Genomic DNA, 26,483 nt, shown 5'->3' with positions numbered 1-26,483 from the left:
CCAAAGTTCACTTAAACCCTAACATGACCTGAGCTCCAATTCAAAAGAGGTCAGCTGAAAAATAATTAGTTTCTTTTTCATTTTCCTTCACTGCTAGTTTCTGTCTGGAACTGGAGGCAGAAAGTGGTGGAAACCTCACAAGAACATCAGCATAAATGTTACACACGTGAAACTGCCAGCTGCCTTTCTGAACCAAGCTGTACCTCCATAGCGTTGGAGTGTTGAACATCAATAGTTGAGCACGATGCATTTAGGACTGAATTGTAGAAGGTGCTGAACAAGTCCTGAAGGGCTCTGGGGACCCTCAAATCCCACTCAGAAAGACTGGCTTCACTCAGCACCTCACAGGATTTGCCTTCACAGCACCACCTGCCCTTGGCATGCTTACAACGCATGAAATGGTTCCAGAAATCATCCAGACAATAATGCCAGATTCACCTAGGCTAGCTAGAAATTTCAATTTGCATTATTGTCCTTTCTGTTTAGCAGAATCCCTGAGCAAATTCAGTTGAGCATATTGGAATATATAGCTTCTCTTATTTTTCTTGTCACAAATTCATATTAAGCAGCTGCTGGTTTTATTAATTTATGTATTTTATTAGAATATTGTATTTACATAAGTTGTTCTAATGGCAATGACATATCAGAAACCAAATGAAATATTTGTTGGCATGACACACAAAATTAATTGTTGCCTAGGGTCTAGTACACAGACAATAGCCGTTAATATGGCTTGTTTGTAGTAACAATATTGTACCAATTAAAGTGGGGCTAAGCTACTCAGATCTCTTAAGCTACTTAGTTGATGCTTGAGGATGTGAGACTTTGCACTCTACATCATGGGAAAATAACTGGACTTATTTTACTAATGCATGCCCTGCAATGGATTTTTAAAAATGTTCTTTAATACACTGAAAATGGACTAGCTTTCTTGTCCAATGTTGATTAGCGTTGAATCGCTTCTTGAACGGGGAACTGAAATCCCCACTCCTATATTCCAATGCCTCATTTAGCAAGTGCTCTGGAAGACTATTTCTCCCTCTCTTACTCCAAGTAAGCCACAGGTCTGTCCTCCAAAAAAACTTGATTGAATTAGAGATGGACTCAAGCCACAGAGTTTAGATCCAAACACTGAAAATGCCAGGATGAGAGCTGGAGTCTGCTCATTATAAATATTGGGGCCATTTGCTAAATTTGGATCTGGACATAGTTTTGGATTCCAAACCACACCTCAGAGTTGTACATAGCTGAGAATTTGGTTCAGAGCCATCTAATTAAAGCAAATAGGATGAAATTCAACTCTGTGCAGAGAAAACAGTACAAGCCCAGCAGAGCACTTATGTCCTGCTTAAGCTCTAGTCTGGAGAGGCTAAGGAGGTCTTAAGTGGCACATAGGCCTTGCGCAGGTCCTTGGCTAGAGATGAATTTCATCCTAGGATAGGGAATAAATCTCCTCCTATTCACTCAGTGTACCTGGGATTTAGAAAGTAAGGCTAATGGATCCATGTCTTTACAGATTAACTGTCATGCTGAAATGTGCCCTGCATCAAAATGTGACCTTTTTGCTGTGAAGCATGTGCAAATTGCTGTGAACATATCTTGTGGGCATGTGTACATGTGCATTGAGGAACTGACATCTCAGTGAAGCCCCTGACCTTAACCTGCCCTTTGCCCTCAAATTTCAGTGAGTGTTTCCTTTTCTTCTGTGCACACTGAATCAGTGCAGGGATTCTGCAATACTATGTGAGACTGAACTGTGGTAGATGGGGTTAAGCCTCCAGAAAGCCCCTCTCATTCAGATTCTAGGCATTTTTGTTCGCCATGGAACCTAGACTTTGGACTCTGCTGTATGACATGGGGGTTAGCTTGAGATCTACAGGAGGGCACCTGTTGATGGCTATGGAGACCTCATCAAAATGTGCCCACACTCCCCTAGTTTTCACCCCGGTCCCATAGAGAGCACATTTTGATGGGCTCCCCGTGCCTGTCAAAATATGCAACCACAGATTACACTGTCTGAAGTTAAGATAGCAGACAGGCATATTTTGAGAGGAGACCACCCAGAGTGGAGAGGTTCTTATCCAGTCAGTGGCCTGAGGGCAGGATCCTTGGCTGTGTTCTGGATGCTACTGAAAGCACTTTCTACTTTTGCAAACTACTTTTTTACTTCATGAAAATGCGCAAATCTGAACCTTGTGAAGAGGAGATTTTTATGTTCACTCAGAAAGGGTGAAATTAACCCCTGAGCAGAGAGCCTGCACAAGAACTATGTACAACTTAAGCCTATATAAGCCTTCAAAATATGGCTGAAGCAGCACAGAGGTCTTTGCGCTGGGTTTGGTTTCACCCCATTGTATGAAAAAGGCATTTCATGTAGATTGTGCTGCATGCACAATTTCCCATACAGCTGGATTTACCACATACTGTAGTGGCTGAGTGAAAGCAGGATATCTAATGGAACAGGTAACTCGTGTGTCCACCCAGGAGGAATGCACTGCCAGGAATTATCATATTTACAATATAAAGGGAGACATATTTTACCTTTGTCCCAATTAACCTTGTAACGAGATGTATTGGTGTGCTTATTAATGACAGTAATGAGATGCAGACAAGACAATGCATAAAACATCATTGGGATATAAATTAAATTCAAACACACAGATACCTTTATGCACTGGACATGAAGGGAAATTATTAAGAGGCAATTTCATAAAAAAAAGGCTAATGAGAAAGAAAGTTCAATATTTTTCCTAGCTCATACCCATCAGTGTTAGAAACCTGTTTGACCACTGACTGAGGAACTGGTCCCATTGATATTACTGTGTAAGCTATCAAATTAATTTTATGATTGTTCTCCTGAAAGGTTTAGTTGCTACAAATAGTTATATGTCCATTATCCTGTGACTATATATTAGTCTACATTTTAATTTGCTTTGGTTTGTATGCATAATTTAAAAACAAAAATGTCTTTTCTTATCGTTAATATAAGCTAATGTAGATTCGGAAAGTTTGTTTCTCTCCTGAATCAAATCAAGATCACCTTACTCACGATACTTAAGGTTTTATAGATCAAGGTGAAGGCCCCAATCCTTTAAACAGTTTCCTCAATTGGCCTGACTAATTTTGTGCATGTGAGTAGTCCCACGGACGATAAAAGGTTAACTCACATGCTTGAAATTATACACGCATTTAAGAGCTTTCCTGGATTATGGCCTAACTCTTTCACTTCTACTGGCCCTCATCTTCATTAGAGTCAATGGTTAACTCCCATGCAACTCTGAAAATGTAGTGTGTACCTCTAAGCGAAATGCAGACTTTAAAATGCTTCTCATGAACAGTGATAACAACAAACTGATTACCATGCTGGGCTTTATAATAGCATTTCACTATCTTTTCATTTATTAGAATTATAACAAACAGATAAATTACAGACACATACACAAACAGCTATGTAAGCACAGCTGATATATCACTTTATCAGAGGAGTGATTGGATCTCAATGGATACTGGAAATTATATACAGTACAAGTACTAGCTGATGGCATGACTTATAGTCATCATGAGAGGCAGGAGGCCAACGAATAGCGCTTCAGATACATAGGAATTGTTCATGTTATTACAATCATACCCAGCAGTGTTATTTATTACGTCTTTAAAATACTAAATGAGCGGAAAGCACAGAAAAAATTGTTTTTAAAATGTTGCTTTATTTTGAACAGCATCGCACACCCATATGTGCTTTCTACAGTAAATGATTAGTGTATTATACTTTTACAATATTTTTCCTCTGTTTAATTCCATCAATTAATTTTAACCAAATGCAAATCCACGACAGCCTTGATTTTCAGTCAACAGGAATAGATGCTACTCAGCACCTCTGAAAATCAGCCTCTAATATTATTACTCATATTACGGTAGCATCTGGAGACCCCCATTGAGACTGAGGTACTATTGTGCTAGGCACTGTACAAATACTTATAATGGAAAGAGACAGCCATTGCCCCAAACAACTAGCAATATAAAAAAATATATACAAACCAAAGGTGAATAATGGCAGAGCAGATATAGGTTATGAGCAGTGGTGAAAGATCACTGGGTGTGCCACCTTCACTTATACCTGTTGGCTTGAAAAAGCACTATTGTTTTTAAAACTGCTCCAAACCACTCTACAGTGATGAACAATGCAAATACAAGGAGTAGCATGAGGCAATCCCAGCACAAAAAGTTGGGGTAACCATGTTTAAATATTAAAAGGTCTGGGCCAGACTGTGACTAGCCCCTAAGATGGCAAACAGTGACGGAAGGAAGCTAAGAACTCCCAACTACTACCCCAAGCTCACACTGGGAATAGAACACAGTTTTTTTTTGACTCACAGGTCAGTACCCAATCCACTGGGTCATGCAGTAGCTTTCTTTTAAGAAGCGAACACCTGCCGAGCCTGATTTCCTTGCCAGTTGCAGTGCTATGACACAGTGCAGGATTAATGACACAGAAGTCAATAGAACTACACTGGTGAACGAGAGCAGAACTAAGGCACGCTGAGTGCAAAACTAGTATTTTTCATGAAATCAATGTCTTCCACTCAACATATGCCAGCCGAGTGGGTATAGATTTTGAAATCAGTGCTGTTTGGGGAGATGTGAGTCTGTTTACAGAAACTCTTATTTCAGATCAATGGCATTTTTTAACCTGCAGTAGTTTTTACAGTCTTCAAAATTTGGCTTGTGATCATGAAAAATTCTGTATCACTCCGCACGCTGCTTATTTCAAATCGCTTTGAGTCAAAGAAGAGAAGCAAAGTTATGTGAAAGCCTGTCTGGTTTTTATGCTCCTAGGACGAGTTACTGTTTGTTCACCAATGCCTTAGCTTGTCCATTTTATTATGTAATATTGCACGAGTGAAATTATAGGGAAGGGATGGTTTAGTAAGCTAAGCACTGGGTTGGAAATACAAAGGCTCCCTGGTGTGATAGGATTAAATCTCAGCAAAGTCAAATCAGCTCTTCTTCCCTAAATTAGATAAAGTAAGCTCCAAGCAATTTACTTTGCAGGGGTCTTTCAGGTGCGACTTTAGGCCATGTCTACATTACAGCAGCTATGGTACTGCTGTAGCACTGTGGTATAGACACTTTCTACATCAGGGATCGGCAACCTTTGGCACCCGGCCCATCAGGGTAATGCCGCTGGCGGGCTGGGACAGTTTGTTTATCTGGAGCTTCTGCAGGCACGGAGCCCCGCAGCTCCCACCAGCCGCAATTCGCTGTTCCTAGACAATGGGAACTGTGGGAAGCAGTGGCTAGCACCTCCCTCGGCCCGTGCAGCTTCCCGGGAACGGCGAACTGCAGGGCTCCGTGCCTACAGACACTCCAGATAAACAAACTGGCCCAGCCCAGCCCACCAGCGGCGTTACCCTGACGGGCCGGGTGCCAAAGGTTGCTGACCCATGTTCTACATCAACAAAAAAAGGTTTTCCATCAATGCAGTTAATCCACCTCTCTGAGCAGTGTTAGCTAGAATTCTTCCGTTGACCTCACTGCTTCTGCAGGGGGAAACGGGGGTTAGGTTGACCTAACTACATTGCAGAGGGTGCAAAAAATTTTCACAGCCCTGAGTGATCTAGCTAGGCCAATCTAGTTTTGAGGTATGGACCAGGCCTTAGAAACAACTTGGTGCAGACGTCAAAAATCCCCTTGCATTTTGGTTTATTTTTTAAAGGGTAAAAACTGGCCCCAGTATCCTTGGTTAAAAATGTCACCTTGCCACACTGTTCTGCAGAATGATGTGCGCTCACTATCACCCTGGAGGCTGCTGTGTGACTCTTGCATATATATGTCTTGGGAAACTTGATGATAAAATGGCCATGCAGTTTATGGCCCTGATCCTGCATTGAGAATCACTTGGGCACAGAATTCATGCACAAAGTTTCATATTTGGGATCTTTAAAGGTAAGAGTGTTATTGTTGAGTTCGCTTGTGATTTATGTTGAAGCAAAACCAGAACCAAACTTAAAGCTAATGGTGGCAAGGCCAGGAGTGATAGCAACTGTAATGAACGCAAGACATAAGTCCAGGGGAGGAAAGTCTGGTGTCCTCATATTAAATGATCAATTCAGTTTTAAATATAGAAAAATTCTCCTAGGAGCTACAACTCCTGGAGCATGGCTCACCTTGCTGGGCAGAGGCTGCTATGACATACAATCCCAACAGGGTTTTGTCAAAACCAGATATCTCTCTCTATCTGGAACAGAGACAGTGAGCTAGGTCCCCTCCCTGCTGCCTTTATGTAACTGTATAGCAAGTAACAAGCAATCTGTTTGCACCTGACATTTTAAGTGCCAGTTGATGTGGGCCACCAGGAACCAAAAGGTATTTTTAAATTTTATTTTCTAATCTAGTTATTTTTTAATCACAGCAGCTAAGTGATCCAAGGAAGAAAACAGAGCTGCTGAACAACAAAAATTAAATTAGTAACTGTGCACCCATTGCCAAGGGCAACATACATTTGACAGAGGATATGATAATGACAGATGAATCCTCACTCCCCACCTAAATTCTCTCTCTACAAAACAAATGCAGTGTCTTAGATATTTTCACGCACATTCCAGTCACCTTCCTTCCACAGCAGCTGCTTGGAGCTTTGTCAGTGAAGGCCAATAGAGGTACAGTTTCCTGTCATTAATATAATGGGGTCACCCCAGTTTTCAGCTGACAGCACTGGATTTTTATGGCTTCTCATGCCTTTTCTTTCCTGTTCCACCTTTGTCCTTTTTTTCATTTTTTTCTGGGAATTTTGCTCTCTTCCTCTCTCTGTTTCCCCTGTTACAGTCCCTGGTGCCCACACTTTGATTCCTACACCTTCCACACCTCTTCTCTCTTTTGATAGAGTTGGATTGTCGGACGCCCGCTGCAGGCCATAATGGCAATGAAACAAAGATAATACAATCCCATTTGATTTTGTTCATTGTCTTTCAAACTGCTACAAACCACTCTACAGGGATGAACAATGCAAACACAAGTAATAGCATGAGGCAACCCCAGCACAAAAAGCTGGTGTGACCTCATGTTTAAATATTAAAAGGCCTGGGCCAGACTGTGACTAGCCCCTAAGATGGCAAACAGTGAGGGAAAGAAGCTAAGAACTCCTGAATGCAAGGGCAATTCACACTTGCAGTTCCTGCACTCGCAGCATTGGAATATGTGTCCCTGCTGGTGGGAAGCAGGCATGGCACCACAACCAGCCTGCAAACCAGGCTAGATACAGCTGGGAGGTTAGGGAGAGTCTCAAAGGTGCTAGCCCACTGTCGCACTGGGGTCTTTAACAGTTCATATGACCCAATTTTGCAGCTCAGATCTGAAACAGAATGGTGAGACGATGAGGTGGAAAGATGCAAGAAGAGTATTCCAGCTGCAGAGGAGAAGGCTCTTGTGGCAACAGTCTTCAGAGGAAGAACGAGCAAAGGAGTGTTAGATGAGCAAAGGAGTAACAGAAGGCACAGAAAGCGTCAAGGGCAGATCAAGTGCAGAGCAAGTTTAAAAGAAAAACAAACAAAAAAGAGGGCAGCTATTATACCTAGGAACATAGGAACTGCCAAACTGAATTAGACCAATAGTCCACTGAGTCCAATATCCTTTCTCCAACAGTGACCAGAGGAAGGTACAAATAATCCTGAAGTCAGCAGTTATGGGGTCACCTATCCTGCTCACAGGTGCTACCTGTGATCCTGCTACCAGCCAAGATCAGCTTATATCCCAAAACTGGAGGGTCCACACCCATTATCCCTTATGTATGGTAAGGAGCTAAATCAGACTCATATGATCTCTATAATGTACCTGAGATCTCCACCAGTCTTGAAAGCGGAAGACCCAATGCTTTTCCTAAGCCCGGGCCTATGCACTGTTGTTGCTATGCCACCAGGTTGGCAACAAGTATTCATTATAGTTACTAATATAGGCCCCAACTCTTCTTGCCTTAGTCACAGAAATACTGCCATGTGCCTAGATAAAGTGACTAGGTTTGGCACCTGTCCGGCAACTAAATTTTCCCTTTAAGCTAACCAAACACACACCTAAGCGATGTATCAAATACAGCATACACCACTTACTAATGATTAATAGAAGTTTGGATCAAGCTTTTGGCTTTCCTAGGATTATCAGACACTAATACACAATATTTAGCAGGTTTCAGAGTAACAGCCATGTTAGTCTGTATTCACAAAAAGAAAAGGAGTACTTGTGGCACCTTAGAGACTAACCAATTTATTTGAGCATGAGCTTTCGTGAGCTACAGCTCACTTCATCGGATGCATTCAGTGGATGAAGTGAGCTGTAGCTCACGAAAGCTTATGCTCAAATAAATTGGTTAGTCTCTAAGGTGCCACAAGTACTCCTTTTCTTTTTGCGAATATTTAGCAGGATGTTCATGAAAGTGCACCCAATATAGAATACATTTTATTCCTTCAAAACCTCATTTTATGTAGAGAGAAGCTTTCTCCTTGTTTTCCTTTGCCAGATAAACTCCAGAGCTGGAGAGCTTTTGTAACAAGGGGCTAGCAAACAATATAGAATTTTGGAGTGAAACCACATTTAGACAGGAGACATGAGTAACAATACTGCGTGTGGCAGACAATGGAAAGGAGGGATTGCAAACTAATAATGACAGAGCTATTTTATTATTGAATAACCAGCCTCAAATTTTAGAAACATAAGCTCTTCCATTTTCTATTGTTAATTTTAATTAGTATTTTCCCTCAATAGTGTCCCTCTTTCCATATGCTATTTATACATGTGCAAAGAAAATATACAATACATGCAATGTTAGCAGAATGTCAACAAAGTGTGTTGTAAGCAATATAAGAGTTCTACTATGTCTGGATTGGGGAAGGTCCTGGCAATGATTTTAGCTTTTGTAACAGAATATTCCCTTTCATGCAACTCCCTTTACTGTGAGCAAAACAAATTGAAAAATTGCATACATTTAAATTTAAATTTGAAAGTAGATTTTGATTTGACTATGGTTACAAGCCTTTTCTGTTCACTCTCTAGGAACATCCTAACACACAGGTTTACTAGCACAACTACTCACAAAAAGCAAATTATCAACTTGATATTGGCAACAAATTGTTAAATCTGTATTGCTGACCACCAAAATTCAAAAATCATGAGTCAGACCACAAGAAATCAGGAGATCAGCCCCCAAATCATGAGTTTGTTTTTTAAAAAAAAAATTACATGGTGTTTTGGTGTGTCTTATGAGTTTTGAATTCCTCCTGCCCACCTATGTATACTTAAATATGCTATCTATGGTGTGTTGAGCCCTGATCTTGCAAAAACCATAGCTCCCAAGTTTTGTGCGGCTCCATGTATGACGTTTTATGCAAATCATTTCTAGATACGAAAAGTACATAATTTGCATACTGGCAAATAAAGGGAAGTTTATGGTCATATAAAAATTAAGGTCAATATACCCAAGGAATGGTGGGGGAAGGACATGGAGTGGCACAAAACTTGGCCAGTGTATTGTTAAAGGGTACGTAGGGAGAAGTGGGAAGCCAGGGCAGGTCTGTTTGTGGGGTGTGTGTGTGTGGAATATGGGAGTGGCTGGGGCTGCCAGAGGCACTGGGTGGGTGGAAGGGTCAGGAAGAAGCTGGGGGTAGCTAAGGGAAGCTGGGTTTGGGGGTGTATCCAGGGGAGGAAAGTAGGAGTAGGAGTCTAATGAGGGAAGTGGTGCTGGGGACAGCTGAATTTGCAGGGGGGGTCCACAGAGGTAGATGGGGGGTGGGTGCTGAGGACTGGGTGGAAGCTGTGGGCAGCTGGGACCTGTTCAAGAGGGGGTGCTCAGTGAATAGGGCCCCTCATGTTCTGTTTCTCCTGCCATCTCCCTTTTTCTGCTGCTGCTTCCACCACCACAGCTTACTTGCTCTTCCAGGTGCTTTCAACCCACTAGGAGCCAGCTGGAGGAGCAGTGAGACAGAGGTCACTGGGGTGCCTGCTCAGCAGTTGTCAAAACAGCCTCTGGAAGTAAAGAGCCACAGTCGCAGGCCATCCCTACAACCCAGCTGGACACACAGCCTTCAGGCTGAGTTGCAGCAATGCACAAGGGGTGGTGTGTGAATGTTGCACGAGGTGCATGACATTTGGAAGGTGTGTCAAAAACTTACACAGGAACTTAAACATAAGACTTCAATGTCTAACATGCATATGTCTTTCTGGAATCAAGGGCTTTGTTAATAAATTAGCTCTCAATGAACACAAACATTGCTATGTGACAAGTAAATAATCAACGTAACAAGAATCATGAATATTTACAATTAACTGTTTGCACACAATCTACATGCCTAAACATTTGTCATTATTTTTAAATACCTGAATATAAAAGCAAGTTAACATTTTCAAACAAATATTTTTGGGTCAAAATTTTGACCTTTTGGAAAAGAATTTTTTCAAGATAATTTTTCAATTTTTTAAAAAAATATTATATTATTAGGAAAAATATTTAGCCTGTTGGTAGTTCTGTTAACTGCAGTTTGGAAGATATGGTTTTGGTTTTCAATTTTTTAGGCCTTGCATTTGAATTTTGATTGGTCCGCTTAATTCCAGGGTGGATTTTTTTCAAAATTAAAAATTTCAGTTTTGAATGTTTCCAATGACTAATATACATATTTTCATTTATATTTTTTCTCACATGAAATTTAGGGAAAAAATTACCAAAAATAATGGAACAAAAATGCTTTTGAATTTGCACAAATGTCCACGGTTTAAAAAAAAAATCAATGAGTTTTAATAAATGCAAGATGAAAAAGAGCAAAAATTTGTCAAATAAATTATCTGTTGTGGAATATTTGCTCATCTCTATTGTGAAGTGAAATCTAGGCCATTATCCTGCAAAAACTTACACATGTGCCCAGTGCAACCAGTCCCACTGAGCTGGCCTTAATGTCTCTAACCTTAAGATAATTAAGTACCATTTTCATCACACAATTGATTAAAATGGCTTGACACTACTCCTTCTATAGAGTCATTGAGAGATTGAAAGAGAAGCAGTGTCTGCAAAGTAATGAACAAGTTGCCTTGCAAATGGAAATAGAGAAAATATAATGTTCCAAAATAGATAAAAATAATATTTTCCACTCATATTAGTGTCTTGTCCTAGGATCTAAAAAGCACTTTACAGGTGGCTATTGTTATCTGCAGTTGACAAATGGATAAACCAAAGCATAAGGGGTTAAATAACTTACCCTGTGTCACATAGGACATCTCTGGCAGAGCCTGAAATAGTAGCCCCATTGAAATTACCGGGAGTTTTGCCATTAACATCAGTGGGACCAGGATTTTACTCCAGATTCCTAGGCCTGTGCTTTCAACAGCTAGAGACTACTATCATACTTCTTCCCAGCTTCACAATTACAGACCTAAAATTGGTGAGCCTGCCTACCTATGGGTGACTGAAAGTAATGTGTCCAGGGGAGTGGAAAATACTTGCATAGAAATAGTACTGAAAAGATTACAAAAATGTATTGACAACACAACCAAGTATTGATTGTACCCCTGAGGTGAAATTGCAGAACAAATTAAAGACCCATCCTTGCAACATTCCAAAGACTTTGACCAACAGTGTTATCTGTTACAGTGTAAACCAATGATCAAATATTAAGCAAACCTATATAGAGTAATTGAACTAATTTGTGGTCCGCATGCATGTGGAAAAGGGGGTGTCAGGTTTACTGCAACATTCATTACTCAAAGGTAGTTTCTGTAGACTATCTCCAAACCTATGTTTTACAGAAGACAATTTACAATATTGCCTGCTGTACACACAAGTAGATAATTTTATTGTTCAGTTTAAAACACATTAACTAATAAGCTATAACAACTCTATCTTTCATGCTGCCAACTTCATAAACAATGCCTAAAGATAGAACAGCCACCAACATCCCCAGAAAGTACTCTTGGTTGGCATTAATTCATTCAGACAACTCCACTGAAGAAAATGCATCTTTTTAACTACCTGCACAGTAAAGAACATATGCTTCATTAATCTTCAACAACTCAACTTGAAAACAAACTACTCCACTCAGAATAATAAGTCCATGACTGTCATTTCAAAGATACCAACCTACTACCCATAGGAATTCAGTCACCCAGAAAGCATCCCTTACAGGCAGACACATTTTTCTTGCTTTAAGGACCAGAGACAAAAAAAGGGAGCACACATGAACATGTGCCTAAATGAGAAGACACTGAATTCTGGAAGCAGATGTTTCAGGAATGCAGGGATACCCTCTTGTGTATTTGCAGGAAGGGAGAAAGAGAGACTTTCAGATAACTCAATATTCCTAACTTCTGTATGGTTGCAATTTTCAAATGGGCCTAAAGGAGCTGGCCTGTATAATCCGTATTTAAAAACACAGTAAGGAAGAATTAAAAAGAACAGAAGGACAGTGACCCAGAAGGCCTTGAGTGGAAATCTATAATTCTCGTCTAACTTTGTTGATTTCACAAAAAGAAAACAAGTGCCAAAATCTTCCACAAAAGCTGATTGACTTGTTATTGATCATAATCAGGAGGCAGTGATCTGATTTGCACATAAGTAAAAAAATTAGTCACCAAAGTATGAAAATGTAGAAACAAGAATTGAAGGTGAAGAGTAATTTCTTCTTGCTATGGACACACTCCTGCAGGCTAAAACCCCACTGCTATGTTTACTGGTCTTGCGAATTGCAGAAGGGACCTCAATTAAGCCTTGAAAAGAAAATGCTTTGCAAAATGTGCACGTCAGTGGAGAAGTTGGCATTAGCTCCTTTAACTTATTTTTCTTGGGTTAGACCTTGAGTTGGAAAGAAGTTTAGTGAACATTATTTTTCAGTTTTATCATCATTATTATTATTGGAGGGAAAACTCCAAGATGCTGCAACCATTTCTGGAGATTGAAGTCCTCTGTTTATCCAGAAAATACGGATAGTATGTGCAATTCAGTAGAAGCTGCCCTCAGATGGCTTCTGTCATGGTCTGAAGATCCGTCCTCTGTGAAATTAGCAATATCTGAGGCATCAATTTTGCTGAGCTCTATGGCTCAAGCTCCGACTGTTTGCTCTGGAAAACTATTTCTCTCTCCTCCTATCCTGCTGCACTATTGAATATTCAGGGTGGAGTAGGGTTTAGAATCCCAGACTATCACTTCTGACTGTTAGAGTAGCAAAACAAGACACGCTCCTTTATTTTTAAATTAAGTGTTAGTGCAGACGTTAGTTTATAATAGAACTGGTAAAAACGGAGAGAAAACAATGGTGAACATTTCATTTTTGCTTCATATTTTTGTTTATGTCAAAAATTTCTGGCCTTCATGGCAGGAAGCTGGAGGTGGAAATAAGTAGACAGGCAGTTCATAAAGAATTGTTTTATTTCTCTTTGCTCCTTCTGAGTTTTGCTTTGAAATCCAAATTCAAATACACCCAAAGTTTCAATAGGAGATTTAGTTGAAAATCCGGGGTTTGGACTGGTCACAATCAACCAAAACTATCAAGTTTTGCATGGTTTAGGTCCCTGGGGTGACAACTCATCTTTTGCAATCTTTCAGCCTGATTTAGGTTATTATTATTTGTATTCCAGTAGTTCCCAGAGGCCCCAATCAGTATTGGGGGCCCGTTATGCTGGATGCTGTGCAAACACATAGTAAGAGACAATCCCTACCTCAAAGAGTTTACAATCTAATTTAACAATAGATGCAACAAGTGGGTGTAGCAACTACGCAACTGGAGATAATAGGTAAGGAGATAGAGGGTAACAGTGACAGGTCATTATATAGACCCAGTGTGAACACACCTAGATGATTTTGAGTCATTTACACTTCATATAATATATTTATTTATTTAATATCAGAAATCACTACCTTGACATTATCTGCTAGTAGTTTCCCATAGCCCTCACAGTAGAAGAGGATCCTGAAGAGGTATTTGAAGGAGAACAGAGTAGTAGCTTTATGGATTGGTCTGGAGAGTGAGTTCCATATGTAAGGGAAGAATGCCTGAAGACTATGGATGGAGAAGTGGAGACAGGGGGCCAATATGATAAGATACAAGAATGGACAAGGAGGTGGGGACAGAGTTGTAAAGGGCTTTGAAGGTGAAGGTGAAAGCAAGAAGCTAGTTTATGAGAAGTGGAGAAGATGGAGCCAGTGGAAGGACTTAAAATAAACATGGTGGCTGACATAGTCAGAACAACAGATATGTAAATAATTATAGCAACAATATTTTAAATGGATCTGAGAGTAGAAAGGGGATTTCATGAAGACCAGAAAGGATAAGGTCTCACCGGTCAACATAGGAAGTGATCAAGGCCTGGATGAGAGCTTTAGGAATAGGGACTGAGAAAAAGCGCTGGATCTTGCCTTGGAGGAAGAAGACACAGCCTGTAGGTGTGCTCTAGAGAGAGAGGGAGGGAGAGAGGGGGAGGAAGATGCTGATACCCAAGTTACTGGCATGAGTAAGAGGGAGAATGACTGTGTTGTTAACAATGATAGAGAAAGGGGAATGAGAAGGTTTTGGGAGGGAAGACAAGGAATTGAGTTGTGGCCATGATAAATTGAACTTGTCAGCAAGACATCCAAAAGGATGATTTAAATGAGACTTAGCTACCTGGTCTAGTAGACGTGTAGAGTCTTGCTCTCCACATGGAACATGCATGGAGAAAACACACTTGTTATATATGTAACCTGCTGTTCATGAGTTCCCAAAGTGCTGATTGTTTCCTATTTTGGGCTCTCAGTTAAAAGTCTATGGTTATGGCAGGCACCATCAATTGGTGCTGTTGCACAGTCTCCCAAGTTATTTTTCTTAGAGTGAGAGCAAGTTTTGATGTTTGAGAAGACACGCTGTGTTGTTAGTTTTGTGTTATGCAAGGTTCTGCATCGAGGTGCCTCACTCTTCCAGGCTAACTGGACCTCTGAGAATTACATAGGCAGCATAGGGAGTTCCTGAGGTGGAATGGGAAAGAGGACGAGAAGAAAAAAGTTCCCTGAGTCACTCTTAGTTAGCCGTTGCTTGGAGAGGCAGAGGAAGAATTAATGAAATATGAGCCTTTGAGGGTGGCAATGAAGGGGAGCATATATGGGGGGGGGGGTTGTTACAGAAAGGATCACAGAAGACTACATAGAGAAAGAATACAAAAACACATGGCCTTTCAAAGCTACTGAATGGTGAGATTCTGATATGGGGTGGAAAGAGAAAAAGCAAGCATTGATATATAAGAGAACATCAATATTGATGGATTTTTAAAAACTCTCCAATTTTGAAGACTGTTTTTAAAAGCATTTTAAAAAAATCTCTAAAGAGTTTTTTAAAACTATGATTCCTATTATTATTCCCCATATCCATATATTACCATATCATTTAGCACAGAATAAAGACCCATCAATTTAATTACACAGCAAAAGACAGGTGGTTGTTGTTTTCTTTGATGATGATGCACTGTAACAATAAACAGGCCTGTTATTTCGAAATTAGCATATCGGTTATTTCTTTGATGATACAACACCTGTGGTTAGAGTGCATGTTAAACCTAAGAAAATACCTTCTGGAAACATCTCTACAGACCTAAGATTTCAAATTTAGAACAACAAAAGCTCCACTCCAATCCCCTGTTATTAGAAGGAACAGCAATTAATTATTAAAAAAGGAACCAAAACATCACCATCAATCCTGCTGACAAGGGGTGCTGTTGGTTACAGTGGACAGAGACAATTATGCACATATCACAGGGCTACAGACAACTTCTGAATTACAATTACTCCAAGAAACTCACTGCAAATATCACACATGAATGTAACTGAAAAACATTATCAGAACCGGCTTAAAGCATATGTTGCACTACAATTAGCGGGGGAAAGCCAGGCACCAACCTGAAAAATTATACTCACCCAAGCACTTTTTATATGTCTCAAAACTCCGTAATTCTGGAAACTGTGCCAAAAAAAAATTAAAAAAATTTAAAAAATTCAAGTACTGCACTGGGCCATGGTACATTAAATGAGAAAGTATCTGGGCTGATTGGAGGGATTTTTCAGGTACTTAGCTCAAGAAATTCAGATTCTCTTTTCTTGAAGAGATTAATCACTGCAGTGTTGGTAATATATACTATAAGAGATGGTTAAACAGGACCTTGCAAGACGTACTGCAAATAGAACAAATTCCAACACACAGATTAATGTTCCCTGCTTGCCCACCACATATGTGCTCTATTTGGCACTGGTGAGGCCACATCTGGAGTATTGTGTCCAGTTTTGGGCCCCCCACTACAGAAAGGATGTGGACAAATTGGAGAGTCCAGCAGAGGGCAATAAAAATGATCAGGGGGCTGGGGCACATGACTTATGAGGAGAGGCTGAGGGCACTGGGCTTGTTTAGTCTGCAAAAGAGAAGAGTGAGGGGGGATTTGATAGCCTTCAACTACCTGAAACGGGGTTCGAAAGAGGATGGAGCTCGGCTGTTCTCAGTGGTGGCAGATGACAGAACAAGGAGCAATGGTCTCAAGTTGCAGTGGGGGAGGTCTAGGTTGGATATTAGGAAACACTATTTCACTAGGAGGGTGGTGAAGCACTGGAATGGGTTACCTAGGGAGGTGGTGGAACCTCCATCCTTAGAGGTTTTTAAGGCCCAGCTTGACAAAGCCCTGGCTGGGATGATTTAGTTGGTGTTGGTCCTGCTTTGAGCAGGGCCATGGACTAGATGACCTCCTGAGGTCTCTTCCAACCCTAATCTTCTATGATTCTATGGTATGGCTTCCATGGTATTGGCAGTGGGAAGAATTTGTTCACAAACTAATTCCATTATAGAATGCTCACGGGAAGAATAAGAAAAGGTCCTAAGGAAAAAAGAAAACTGATAGGGAAAGGAGAATATAAATAAACTGGGGAAGATTAGTGAGTGGGTTAAACCAGTATCCTTGGATCCTGACACTGAACTGAGAAGGTGCCTGGATGCAGGACTGCATCTGAGTGCAGTGCACAGCCAACTGGGGCTGGAGGCCCCCAGGATGGGTTCAGACTGTTTCCAATTGGAGGAAGATCAGGGACTCAAGAGTGGATAAAAGACATTGTCCATCAAGGGTACCAGAGAGGAAGTCATCTGGGCCTTTGTTAGCCTTAATTAAACCTTGGATAAAATGAACAATGAGCAAAGGAGAATCTGCAAGTAGAGTAGAAGGGGAGGGAGAAAGAAATGTGGAGAATGAGATTAGAAGGAAAGGGGGAAAGGAACTAGCAGAGAGAAGAGAAATGAGCTGATTTCTCCTTCCCCTACTATTTCCTTCCCCCTTTCCTTCTAATCTCATTCCCCTCATTTTCATGAATATATATATCCTTACACAGAGTGGGAAAGAAACCCCACTAATCTCAGTAAAAATAAAAACAGTAATAATTAGAATTTCTCAAGCCCAGTCCAACTCTTCCAGAGGATTCAAAGTATTTTACAAACATTCAATGATTAATACTCTTCTCCTGAGCCCCCATTGAAAAGAATTGGAGAGTCACACATTTTAAGGAAATAGACTACTGGAGCAGAGTTTTGCCGCGTGGACCTGATATGCCTTTGGTCATTTGTGATTTCATATATCCATTCCTCCCTCTCCCCAACCACCTGCTAATCGAAATCTCCAAGCCAATCAGAACCTGAGCCACCAAAGAAGGAATCACTTTGCAACCACCAGTTACATATGCAGGGAAGACTATAACTATCATCCAGTGCTAAAATATGGAGATACTGACAACTGAGAATTAGAGAGAGATCATGCCAGTCCAATTCCAACAATCCATTTAGGTCACCATTTACTAATATTTCCTGTCCGATGACTTCCATTTGCAATATAACTTGGGTTGTCAATTATAGTGTGCTTCAACATAACAGGCCAGATTCCACTGAAATCAGTCACTTATTTATGCCAGTTGAAGATCTGGCCCATTATCATTCAGAAATATCTCTCTCTCCTCTCCCCCACCCCTTAGCTGTATGTGTCAATGAGCCCACAGACCCATAGAACTTACATTTCACTCTTTCACTAAATATTTTAGAATAGTGAACACAAAAAGAACAACCAGAACAGCCTAACAGTGGAAAGGCCATGACAGTATTATCTGAGCATCACTTAGCATCTCTGCTATAACCTCCTCCAGCCATGTTCCCCTTCTTCCAGAAAAAAAATCTATAATATGTAATGATTTAGAATTAATATATTGATTCCCTAGGTCCTTTAATGAATTCAAATACACCTAGGGAGTCTAACCAAGACATCTGTTCATGAATAGTGAGAATTATTACTAAGTCCTCATGGAGAAGGCAAGATGCCATATCTTCCCAAAGCATCTCCCAACTGAGAAATCAACTGTCTCATAGCTGAAGTTCCCTGTGTCAATGTTTTTCAGTATTGTGCCTTTTGGGGTTGCTACTAACAAGATCCCCCTCCCTAACTTATTATATCCCCCTGAAAGGAGGAAGAAGAACCCAGCAAATTTGATTGTCCAACTAAATGTGCATACCTTTATCATATAAACGGGTGACGGCCTCAATTAATAATAATTACTGCTCCGAAGTTTCACAGATCCCTTTTTAATCATCTTTGGGCTTAACTGATTTACCCCCAAACTCCTCTGTCTGCCAAAAAATTAACATTTCATTAGACAAATCCTAACCTACTCCCTATTCTCCAATATCCAACCCATCTGGAAATATTATTCCTCATCAAATGTCAAGTTTGCACAATACAATGGAAAACACTTATACATGTATATAACAAGAAATAATGTGTACACATGTGTAGATATGTTTTATATTAAATACACCCACATTCCCACCCATCCCTCAACACTCTGCAAAAGATGTCGGTATCTTCACTGGTTACCATTTTACCTCATCTTCATTCTTCTCAATTCTTCTTTCTCCCCACTCCAAGCACCTGGCAGAGATTAATTTACCTCTACTGTCAGAAATGTAAACCATCAGCAGCCTGTAATATTGAAGAGGTTAAATGAAACTTTTGACAAGACTTGTGTTTAAAATCTATCTTTAGCTGATGACATGTCATCCACTAGAAGATGTGCAATCAGGATAGCAGGCCTGAGAGTCTGAAAAGTCAGAGAATGTGAAGTTCTACTAGAGGATTTTTTGGTTTAGCAAGTCGTAAAATATATTTTCTATTTATGGTCTGAACAGTGACTGTGTAAAAATGGCACCTTCCTACTCAAAAGATCTGCTCCCTGTGTGGATTCAGAGACATTTTTATTACTGTTCTCAGAAAAACTATGGAGCAGATCCTCAGCTGACTTAACCAGTGTATGCAGATTTACACCAGTTGAGGATCTGGTTTATAGGGTTTTTCATTATTAATACTTTTTATTTATGTTAGCTCTGAAGAACATATAGTCCTGGGAGAGAGGGACATTAACACAGTCATGTGGCTGTTAGAACCAATTTTTTTAAAAAGCAAAACATTAAAATAATCTTTTCCTCTAAATATTTTGAAAAGTTTTCACTAGCTCTAGTTTTGGAGCCATCAGCAGCAACGAGCCGCACATAGAAGCATATGTGGTTGCAAAAGAGGTAAGTGTCTTAATAATAATCATATAGTCACATACAGTCGCATTACCTCCAGGTATAGTGAACACTACAGTATTATCCCTTTAGGTGGCTACCAGCATTGATGCTATTCTGGCCACATATCAATAGAACTTTTTGCTAAATTCCCTTTGCAGCCTTGCTACCTTAAAGTATACATCTCAATTGCACTTTATATGTACGCTTATTACCATCACTTCTCAGACTGAAGCTAGAATTTCACTGTGTTGCACAGAGATTCCACATTCCTGCCAAGTAGCACCTTTCCCTTTGAAGCATATTGTAACGGTGTTCACATTTAAAAGCATTGCTTGAAATTATACACTTATTTTGTTATGTTCAGTGCTTTTTTCATGCTGTAAGGACGTGTTTTGGTCTCCTCCATATCACTTTTGTTTCCCATTAAACGTATTTGATTAAAATATATTATTAGGCATATTATTCTCCAGTTTCTACCTTTTGTTACCTGAGAAGGATTGATTAAATCAGCATGATGTCAACCGAACAGTGTTTAAGACTCAGTGTGACCACAGCTGATTTTTATAAAGGATTTTCCTTTCTCTGGATGCCAGAGGGGTGCAAATTTATTTGGTTCAGTCATTAGTGCCTTTTCCATTACGGAATTCTAAATCAAGAGACTAAACATGTCCCAGATTAGTTTTTCTGTCAATACTGTGTTAATTTTACCTGGCACTTCTGATTAACCAGAGAACTTTAGATTGCAGCCGTGCCAGTATTAGGTGCTCCAAGGTAATTTTTACAGGTTTGTTGTAACTTGCAGCACAGTTACAATAATAATACCTTAATAATAATAATACCTTACATTTATACAGCACTTTTTCTCCAGAGCTACCCCAAGGCACTTCACTGACTATATATAGGCTTTACTTCACGCACCGCCGATTGCAGCCACCTCGGGGGTGGAACAGAACAGCCTTTCTGTTTTCATCTCTGTACACTAGCTTTTGGGAGGTGGAAGAAAAAGAAAAGGTATTTCCCCCTGTAGTTTCAGGTGAAGGAATTGAGTATACAGAAGGCCAATATTCAAGATAGGTTTTAGCCAAGACATCACACCTCTGTTCTGGTCAAAATTTCTGTATGGTGTTGGATGAGCGTTAGTGGCCAGGGATATGTTTTTTATATAGAAAGTCAGAATTGTGTACTCTCCTAAAGATGTTGCTACCTGCAGCAAATTCATGTGAAGTGAGAGTAGTGCCCAAAGTGCTGAATTTCATCACAATAACCTGTTCTAAAGGTAAGTGTGTGTATCTTTTCCATAATGTCATTTCACACAAGGCATTTTCACATTCATATATGAGATTTTTATTCAGACACACACACACACAGGCTGACTCATTCACAGAGGTACTGCTGATATAGCCTTTGGTAGGTTGCAGGTTGGTACATGCAATGCTCATTCATGTGTGTCCTGACTCATGCAATTCTAAATTGTCCATGCATGTTCACAGAGATTTTCATGACCTTCACACTTGCACAAGATATTGGGATTCATGTCATGTGCTTGCCTCTAGCCTGTATTAACTGACAGATGCTAGGGAGCTTTCACCTGCTTCCAAGTACTCCCCAAAATATTTTCTTTCTGCATGCAAGCACCAGCTTTTGTGATGTTAGAAGTAGGGTTTCCACATATGCTCTCTCCCTCCAATCAGAGCCTTTACAGGACTACTTCATATCACAGCCAGAGCACATGCCTGCTAGCTGGCTGCCTACAGGAGTCTGAACCCCCCTTCTCTGAACTAATATCCATCAACAGTTTAACAAGGTGTCTCCCTCCATTCCTGACTAGCATCCAAGACATACCTGCTGGCCCCTATTCCCGCTTGGAAAGTTCCTGTCTACATAGGTATTTACATGGTCCTCATCACCATACTGTCATGCCCCCTTGTGCTCCTACCCCACCACCCCACCCCATCCAAGAAGTCTCAAACTTTCTGCAGTCTGAAGCATCCCAGCATCTTTATGCATCAGGTCATGCAAAAATTCAGGCATCAGACCTAGAAGATCTCCCATATTTTCTGGAAGTCTATCCCTGAGGACACAGGTCTGTGCAGTAGGTCAGTGAGGCTAGACAGAGATGGAGACCCAAGGCAAATAGCTCTTTACCCATGGCACATATGCTCTATGATTTAAATTACCTGAAACTTATGCTTTGCAATGTGTGCAACTTTATGAAATTTAGGGTCCATCTCCTGGCTATTAGGGGTCCATCTCCAACACGAAGCAAGTCAGGGGGCCCAATTAGAACACATGTAACTATGTGTACCTGGGAGGAAACAGTATGGTCCATTTGTAGGGGAGTGACTGGGACTCAGGTGGCCTGGATTCCGTTCCTGGCTCTACTTCTGTTGCAAATTGCTAGAGTTCTCTGTGCCTCTGTTTCTCCATACTTAGAAGGTCTTCTTGATGTAGATCATAAATTCTCTGGGGCGTGGCTGACTTTGGGGAACTACAGACTGGTCAGCCTCACCTCAGTCCCTGGAAAAATCATGAAGCAGATCCTCAAGGAATCCATTTTGAAGCACTTGGAGGAGAGGAAGGTGATCAGGAACAGTCAACATAGATTCACCAAGGGCAAGTCATGCCTGACCAACCTAATTGCCTTCTATGATGAGATAACTGGCTCTGTGGATATGGGGAAAGCGGTGAACGTGATATATCTTGACTTTAGCAAAGATTTTGATATGGTCTCCCATAGTATTCTTGCCAGCAAAATAAAAAAGTATAGATTGGATGAATGGACTATAAGGTGGATAGAAAGCTAGCTGGATTGTCAGGCTCAACGGGTAGTGATCCACGGCTCAATGCCTAGTTGGCAGCCAGTATCAAGCGGAGCGCCCTAAGAGTTGGTCCTGGGGACAGTTTTGTTCAACATCTTCATTAATGATCTGAATGATGGCAGGGACTGCACCCTCAGTAAGTTTGCAGATGACACTAAGCTGGGGGGAGAGGTAGATGTGCTGGAAGGTAGAGATAGGGTCCAGAGTGACCTAGACAAATTGAAGGATTGGACCAAAAGAAATATGATGAGGTTCAACAAGGACAAGTGTGGAGTCCTGCACTTAGAACGGAAGAATACCATGCACTACTACAGACTGGGGACCGACTGGCTAAGTGGCAGTTCAGCAGAAAAGGATGTGGGGATTACAGTGGATGAGAAGCTGGATATGAGTCAACATTTGCCAAGAAGGCTAACAGCATATTGTGCTGCATTGCCAGCAGATAGAGGGAAGTGATTATTTCCCTCTATTCAGCACTCGTGAGGCCACACCTGGAGTACTGCATCCACTTTTGGGACCCCACTACAGAAAGGATGTGGACAAATTGGAGAGAGTCCAGTGGAAGGCAACGAAAATAATGAGGGGACTGGGGCACATGACTTACGAGGAGAGGCTGAAGGAACTGGGCTTATTTAGTCTGCAGAAGAAAAGAGTGAGGGGGGATTTGATAGCAGCCTTGAACTACCTGAAGGGTGGGTTCCAAAGGGGATGGAGCTAGGCTGTCCTAAGTGGTGGCAGATGACAGAACAAGCAGCAATGGTCTCAAGTTGCAGTGCGGGAGATATTAGGAAACACTGTTTCACTAGGAGGGTGCTGAAGCACTGGAATGGGTTACCTAGGGAGGTGGTGGAATCTCCATCCTTAAAGGTTTTTAAGGACTGGCTTGACAAAGCCCTGGGTGGGATGATTTAGTTGGGGTTGGTCCTGCTTTGAGCAGGGGGTTGGACTAGATAACCTCCTGTGGTCTCTTCCAACCCTAATTTTCTATGATTCTATGATACAGTACCTAGGACAATGGGGTCCTGATTTTGGTTGGAGTCTCTAGGCACTTCAGTAATAAAAACAAGTAAATATTAGTAAATTAAGGAACATGGCATAGATTCTGTCTACACTACAAATTGTAACCATGCTGCAACTGGGTTCTCTGACTCTTTGGATTGTAGATAGACCCTAAGAAAATGGCAAGGGAAGGAAAGAGGGACTGCAGCACCTATGTCTCTGATGTTTGTATCCTGTAATATACCACTTCCTCCCCCATCTACCCGAAGTGCTTGTTTAATTCTGTTTTAATATGTAGTTTTTAGCCTCTAATGCTGTCCCTGGGAGTCATGCTCTAGTTTGTTTCCTCAGAGTTTCTTTAGTGTCATCCTTTCTTAACTGTAGATATCTCCAGTAACTCAACTATATACAACTACAAGGATTACTGAATATCCAATGCAAGAGACAGCAAGATGAGCCGTCATGCCAAAACTGTTCAAGGAGAAATTGTTTAGCCTAAGCAGTTTGGGCCAAGTTTATCCCTTGTGCAACTCCAATGAAATAAATGGAGTTGCAACAAGGAGGAAATTGGCCTTTTATGTTTGCATTGAACCTGAGAATGACAAACTCAAGCTGTCATTTCCCACAGTCAAGACACATGCAATTAGATAACTTCAACAATATTACAGTTGAGAGACAAGGTGGGTGAGGTAATGTCTTTTTTACCTTTTTATACCAATAAAAGATATTACCTCATGCACCTTGTCTCTCTAATATCCTGGGACCAACACGGCTACAACACCATTGCATACAATATCACAGTTGATAGGCATCTGCTTAAATTTCTCTAGTCATTATACCACTTGGAGTATAATCCCCATGTGATTGTTCTGACAATTAACCCATGAATGGCCTGGGAAAACAGAACCATAAGCAAGTATCTAACGCGCCGCACTCAAAAATCTCACTCCAATTAGCCTCGTCGCTAACAGTGTTTTTCTATCTATCACACGAGTGCTTTGTTCACTTTGGTGTCATTAAGAAAATGGTTAAGGGGTAGCCACTAGACAACATTTGCCTGCTGCTTGTGCCACAACACTACAAACATGTGGGGGCAATATATGTAAATGCTTTATAAATAATGACCCAGAAGGGACATAGAAAGGTCAATGCTATTTTCAGACGTGGCAAGGCCTATAAGATTAACTCTTAGCGCAAAGCGGCATTGTGCTGGAAGGTAATTTTAAACTGGCATTGATTTGAGGTGCAATTTGAAATTCATGACAGCCTATGTAAATGCGCTTGTGACACGGAACAGACACACAGTATAGATGATGTGTGACATCTTAAGAGCATGTAGATTTTTTTTATACAATATCTTCCTTTTTGATATCGTGGACCAATTCTGCTCTCAGATTACACCCATGAAATTCAGAGTAACTCAGATGACTATAGAGGTGTTATTCTGGATTACATCTTTGGCCTCTGTGGAGTTAATAATGTTCCCATTGTAAATGTAACAGAGGAAGGAAGTTTTAGGGGCCAAGGATGCTGATGATTCAGGTTCAGCACGAGTGTTAGTTCCATCACTTTACTTATCAGGGGTGGGAAATATGAAAGAGGAAAAAAGAGAGAAAATGGAATGAAAGGAGAGGAGGAGTTGGGAGAACACAGGAGAAGGAAAAAAGTGAAGGGACATTAATGCCTGTTTATTTTTCTCATAACCACTTTCTTAATCCTCTTCCCTACCTCTTCCCACTCCCTTGTGTAAAATAAGAGCTATCAGACACAAATGGGGACATGCGGATAATTTTGCTGCTCCTTTTTCAATGCACATTTATTCTTTAACTCCACAGGACCTTCCAAATATCAAGGGAAAACAGTAGTCAGTAATGGGTTTAGATACTGCCATCCTCCTAAAAGAGACAGCGTGCTGACACTTTAAGAAAACTCCAAAGGGGTTAATCTGCAATTAGTTATAGGAAGAGGCTCTCTCATGAGTGGGATAAATATGACTAATGTGCATTTTCCAGACACAGTTAAAAAAACAAAAGTAGAAAAACATGTACCCTTTCACACAATAGACCCATTATTATTTCTACATATTTTGGTATCATTTGCAAATTAGGAAAATCACAATGCTTATATTATTTCAATCGTAGTTACAAACAGAAATTCTACTGTGTTGAGTCAAAAACTGTCCCCTTGCCTCAGCTATATTATGTACAGTAGATAAATCTAATCTGGAGCTTTTTTCCCTCCCTCCACATCATTTAGCGATAAGAATATCTTTTGGATTAATTAGAGAAGTCCTTTCATTCAGTAAAAGTCAATTGTTTTCAGTTCATCCATTATGTATAATTGTTGTCTTTGACTCACACAGATGCTGGCTATTTTTCATGGTTAATTAAATCAACATTTCACCACTGTATTTAAATGTATGTAGCTCAGCTTTAACACCCTGTGTTTTATACCTAACCCTAACCCCTTGAATACCCACTTTGTCTTTTTTGAACTAAGTGCATAATTCAGCAATTCCAGCAGAGGGCAGTCAAGCAAGAATTATCATTTCTTCTTAAGCCTAGAAGCTATGATGTTGCTTCCTTATATTTTTCAAATCAAATTAATGTCTTAATGCTCCTTTTTTGACAAATGTAACTTTGGCAGTCCAGCTCACTACACACTTAGCTTACTATCTAAACCTGAATAGGAGTCCACTGTATTTCCAAGATAACAGACAAGGTATTTATAAAACACATATTAAGAACTAGAGTCACAGATTCAGTGTTAACAACTGATGTTTGTATAACCTTCCCGCCCTCTTTATTCCCCAATATAAATAGGTTTTATATAAATAAACCTTCAAATAAAAGGTTGAAACAAATTGACCTGTCTAGCAGTTATCTCCAGATTTAAAAATCTTACAGCAAATTTTTGCAACAAGAAAGGAATTGTCAATTAAATATGCTTTTTCTTCTGTTTGAATTTAAGTCCTGAATCCTGCAAACACTACTGTACATGAGTACCTTTACACATGGGAATTGTCCTATTAATGTTACTTATGTGTGTAAGTGCCTGCAGGGATTGGGTCCCAAATAATTTTTTAAAA

The sequence above is a fragment of the Lepidochelys kempii genome, chromosome 7, assembly GCF_965140265.1.
Source record: "Lepidochelys kempii isolate rLepKem1 chromosome 7, rLepKem1.hap2, whole genome shotgun sequence".
NCBI lineage: Eukaryota > Metazoa > Chordata > Testudines > Cheloniidae > Lepidochelys > Lepidochelys kempii.
Note: the sequence above shows the minus strand (reverse complement) of the source record.